The following is a 6,000-nucleotide window of genomic DNA, read 5'->3' as shown; positions in this document are numbered from 1 at the left end:
GTAAAAGATATTGAATTACACCTGCAATTATTTTCATGTCAATCACCAGTTGGCCTCTACAGAAAGTTGTTGTGGGTTAAACTAGAGAATGCCACCAGGAATAATGTTTTACTGTAACTGAGAACTGAAAGGCTTACCTTACAGTTAGGGAGTGAGGCAGTGGCATAAGTTGTCCAGAGAAATTGTGTGTCTCCCTGGAGAACTTCAACACCAAACCGGATGGGAGCCTGGGCAATCCAGTGGGTAGCAACTAGCCCATGGCAGGAGAGTTAGAACTAGATGATTCAATCTAGGCCATTCTATGATTTTATGAAATAGGGCACAATTCATAAGCATATTGATGGCAAACTCACTTCAAAAATTTCTTTTAAATTTGAAAATAATATTGAAAACCACCTTGATTCATGTGTTTTAGTAAATAATTAGTAGTTTTAATTATTCCTTGTCGTGCTTATTTTAATTAAAAGTAGACATGTACTTAGTCTTGTGTCAGTGCTCAGTCGAGTTAGAGAGCTCTCACAGTTTCTTGTGGCATCCAAATAGTTCTCAGAATCATTCTGCTTTATTGCGTTCAACACACATCTTATATACCATTCACTTACAAACCAGAAATTCCTGTCCCTCTAATCAGGGCCCTAATTGGTCTACCTCCTCCCAAACAACAGTGATAAAGGATGAAAGGTTTCTTAAGTGTGGTAAGATTAACAGTGCATACAAACAGAATCTCCTGTTTAACCTTAGACTCAAACAGATACTGTTTGCTCTCTGTCTTACACTCTGGACTCTGGGTTTCACAGATAGGGTCTATCAAGGAGTCTGATAAACTCTTTGGTGATTTGCTCACAGTTACATCTTCCCCCACAGTCTTGCTCATTAAATTTATATACAGCATTTTCTAGAAAGGCACTGAAAGCACAGGCAGAGCATGCAAGTAAGTTTTCTTTGGAATCAACATGTGAAGTGGCTACTGAATTCCATTTATCCCATAGATCCATAACTTTTATTCAGTGAACTCAATACTTTTCTCTCCTTTTATGTTCTTTCATTTATACACTCACTCCAAAAATTCTGCTACTTAAATGTATTAATACATTTTCATATTATTACTTAATGGTTGGCCATGAGCTAGCAGTGCACTAAAAAAAGTTGACCAGCAGACTGAGGGTGGTTCTCCTCTTGCTTTACTGCAAATGGCCCTTCTGAGACCATATCTGGAATAGTGTGTCCACATTTGGGTTCCTCAGTTCAACAGACAGGGACCTCCTAGAAAGAGTCCAGCGAAGAATTACAAACACAATTAGGGGTCTGAAGGATCGCCCTTATGAAGGTAGGCTGCCAGAGACTGTTCACCCTTGGGATAAGTCTGAGAGGTGATCTTATAAACATTTACAACTACCTGAAGAGCATGAGTCCAGTGGATGGAGCCAGGCTCTATCACTGCTCAGAGACAGAACAATGGGCAATAGTAACTTCTGTAAGAGCATGAGGAAAATCTTCTTTACTTTGAAGGTGATAGAGCACTTCCCACAACAAGCTGGTTGCGGTGTCTCCTTCTTTGGAGATATTAAAAACCCACCTGGAAGCTTTCTTGTGTAACTAACTGTAAGAAACTTGCTTTAGCAGGGCGCTTGGACTAGGTTATCTCCAGATGTCCCTTCCAATCTCTGCAGTTCTATGACTTTGAGATTCTGTGATTTCTGCTTGGTACAAGTACATCATTGCTTGGTGTCACTGTCTAGATAGACTTATTCCAGAGGGCTGGAGAAATGAAACGAGGTGTCAAAAAAGTTAACAGGGTAATTTCCATACACAGTGGAACATTTCTTTTTTTTTCCTTTGCTTTCTGTCATGATATTCAAATAACATGGTAAAATTCTTTTTCAAAATTAACTGCCCGGGAGTTCTTTCAGTGATGCTGTAACTGCCTATGCTTAGCTGTATATAAAAATAAACGATTTAATGCAGTACTTATAATATTTTAACTACTTCCAAATCAAATTGGTTATTTTGTTTGTTTGTTTGTTTGTTTGTTTTTTTGTTTGGCCGAACCGAGAAGTGATTTGGAAGTGATTAAATATATATGGCTATATATGATGCTATAATTATATTTTTATGTATTTGATGCAATATGCCATTGTAGGTCTGAAACATTTATAAATTTTGAGTTCACCAGAAGTTATTTCATCCATAGAAATTCATAATCAAATAAGAAAAGAATAAACTATGTAAAACTGAAATATCTAAAATATCTTAACCCACAATACCTCCGATATTTGACTAAATAGAGCAATTGCTCAAGCTGCTGGATCCTCATTTTTTTCCTGATGTTTTTGAAAGACTATGAAGAAGATGAGGAAAACCCTATCAGATGTTTGAAGGTAATGCAAATAGGATTGAATCACTGCATATTTTCAGTAGTTAATATGTAGACAGAGCACTTTTATAGAATTAGTTTGGCTTCTGTTCAGAATCTAGCAATATCCATATTAAATTTCCCCTTAAATCTCTTGTACAGATGAATAAGTAGAGGATTAACATATTTTTGTACTCTGTTCTTAGTATTTATCTTGACAGTTGTCTTCTCTAAGTAGAAAGTAGAAGAACAGACTCCTCATTTGGGTCAAAAAAGAATTGTCATGTAGATAAATAACAGTACATTCAGTCTTAGAGATAAATATACTTACATTTTTCTAAATGTTTTCAAAACACATTTACGCAAAGGTTAAAGAGGAAAATTCACCGTATACAGAAGATTCATACATTTTTTGTTTCATGTTACTCTTTCTTAGGAAAGGCCAAAGATTTCTTCACAAACTGGCCAGCTGTCAAAGTAGCTAGGCTGCACTTTGTTTCTTTTCTCTCTGTTCTCCATGTATTTTTTAATATCACACAGTTAGAAAATTGGCAGAAAAACAAGATTTGGTTACACAGGATTTTCTTCCAGTCTCATACTGGAAAAGCAAATACTGAGATACTGGAAAATCATTACCTCATTTTCTGTCTTTAATTTATTTCACAAAGTGCAAAATATATTGATATCTCTCATACAGATATCATGCTGGAGAATTCTGCAACAAGCATAATTCTCTATTCTATTTAGTATCTATTTAATATGATAGTAAATTTTTTTAGGAATTAAGAATTTCATGACAGTTGACAAGATATTTCACTAAGGATCATTCAAAAGGTTTATTAATATTTATAAGCATAATTTTCAGAGCTCTACAGGAGACAACCAATGTTAGCTGTTTTCATATGAAGTTTGTATTTATTGTCGTTGTTTGATAGTTGTTTTGTTTTGCCTTTTCTCCCTTAAATTCTTTACTCTTTTTTACTGATATACTGAAAAAAAAATAGAGGAACTTCCTTTAGTATTTTAGAGGTTGCCAAATACCACTCACAATTAGAAAAACATCAGGCTGTTTGCAGACTACCCTCACCATCACAATGACAAAATAATTGTAGAACTCGTAAGATTAGACAAACTGCATGAGAACAGGACACTCAGCCTTTGACAGGCTGGTGGGCTATTAGGGAAGTAGCCAAGTAGCAGCATGCTGTTCTGACACTTTTTTTCTGCCATCGAGTACAGAGCGACTTCTCTGAGTGAATGCCAAGGCATCGTGATTAACATAATTAGAGCATACCTTTGTGGAACTGTTATACCTGTATGAAGTTCCAGTGAGCTAGGGTTGGTCACAATTGGTGATATGCCTCATTATTTAAATGTGCAACTTCTGAATTCAAAAGCTGTAGAGATAGAATAAAACTGCACTTTTCTTGCCCTTATTAAATATATATATATTTCTTTTTTTCTCATCCACCTAGAAGAAAAGTTGTACTTTGTGCTGAATTTGTGTATTGTTATAACAATTGAGCCATATAAAACATTTTTTTCTATGCAAAATTCCCCAAAGTGACAACTGCTTAAACAATAACATACATAAGAAAATCATATTAATTGCTGTGCTACTGCATGTCTAACTGAAGGGTCTGAGCACCTTTCAATGCAGAAACCATTGTGCCTTTGCAAATATACCAATATATTTAAGTCTGATGCAACATAGGTATAATGCCTAAAGCAGGAGACTTCGAAAGACCTCACTGGAAATTCTAATTAAATAAAAAAGGTATAATCCATTATATAATAACAAATGTTCTTTTCCTTCCAAAAATCATCTTTCACCATAGCTAAACAAGTTTTCTACTGATATCTTTACCTTTTACAGCTCCTACTGTTTTCAGTTCTCTCCTCCCAGCATCCCTGACAGATTCTCCATTGCACCTCCAACAAAAATTGACACAGAATGTTTTTCTTGAGCTGCAGATCTTCAGTTTATAATGCTGTTAAGTAGAATGAAATCTATACTGATAGAAGACTGCAGTAGGGAGTGGATATTGAGTTACTACTTGAAGGACCAGCCTGCTAAGAGAGACTTCAGCTGCAAACCTGTCAGGATGGTGCCCTAATAAGCTAATTCAGCTTGTTGTACACTGAAATAAACTGGTTATGGTCAGTCTATTGATTGAAGAGCACAACAGCACTGGATTAAACAGTCTTCAGTCTGAGGAAATACAAGTAGGCAAGATTCTCCTTTTTATCGTCTCCAAATTCTTGTGGTTGACAGCAATGCTTATCTTTGTTGCCATCTTCCACTTTGCTCCATATTATCCTTCAGGTCATGTACATAACATTTGTAGGAATTAAAATTTTTCTTCTTTTATCAGCACATTTAATACCTACTTTTCTATTCTGTGCTCTACTTTCGCAAAAAGGACAGGCTGAGAGAACTGGGGCTGTTGAGCCTGAAAAAAAGAAGGCTTCAAGGTGATCTGAGATCAGCCTTTCAGTATCTAATGAGGGACTATAAGAAAAAAGGCAATAGACTCTTTAACAGGGTCTGTTGTGATAGGACAATGGGAAATGGTTTCAAACTAAAGGAAGGGAGAAGATTTTTACAATAAGAGTAATGAGGCACTGGAAAATGTTTCTCTGAGAGATGGTGGATCCCCATCCCTGGAGACAATAAAGACCAGGTGGGAGCAGGCTCTAAGAAATCTGGTCAAGCTATAGATGTCCCTGTTCGTTGCAGAACGGTTGGACTGGTTTGCCTTTAAAGGTCCCTTCCAAAAGGTCTATTGTTCTATGGATCTAAATCAGTTATTCAGGAGAGAGATTATGTTCTTCAACATGTTGTAAAGGTTATGCATAACTTAATGATGCTGTTATATAACTTTCTGATCTCAAACTCATAAACAAACCCAGAAATCTGTCATTAGTTTTTCAAAAATTTTTAGTTTAAATTTTCCTTTTTTTTTTTATGGACCACAAGAATTCACTTTCATTTTTCGTGGTTGCTTTTTTTCTTTTTTTCTTTTTTTTTTTACTAATAATTTGTAATATTGCCTGCATTTTTTTCTTTTTCTTTTTTTTTTTTTTTAAAGTATTAATTTGTTGCAACAAATTGTCAACTGTTTGTACCTATATTGCTTGAAAAGTAATGAGTCCTATTGATTTCGGTGGAAGCTACAATAGATACAAAGAATACAATAACACTATTTCATAGAGCAATTCTCAGAAGCAAAACACTACTTTCATTTTGGTGGTTCATGATGTCAGAGATGGATGTTAGTGGTATAGCAACAGAGGTTGAATTTTCCTGCCAATATCCCAGTTTGTTGCTGTGCAACACATTGCAGCAGAGGGGCAATCTGACAAAAGGACATCTGAGATGGAAGTGTGTATGGAGCAAAAGTACAGAATTGAATTCCTCCATGAGGAAAATATGGCACCCACTGACATTCGTCAACACTTGCTGAATGTTTATGCAGACCAAACAATGAATGTGAGCACGGTGAAGCAGTGGTCAGCGTACAGCAGTGGTAACAGCAGCACTGCATCTCTGCTGATGCAGCTTTTCCTGAGTGCAGCATGTAGACTCTTGTTCATTATTGGTGAAAATGCATAGCTAATGGTGGTGAATGTGTAAAATGACAGTA

This window comes from Meleagris gallopavo, chromosome Z, assembly GCF_905368555.1.
Source record: "Meleagris gallopavo chromosome Z, MGAL_WU_HG_1.1, whole genome shotgun sequence".
Classification (NCBI taxonomy): domain Eukaryota; kingdom Metazoa; phylum Chordata; class Aves; order Galliformes; family Phasianidae; genus Meleagris; species Meleagris gallopavo.
This window is presented reverse-complemented; position numbering follows the sequence as displayed.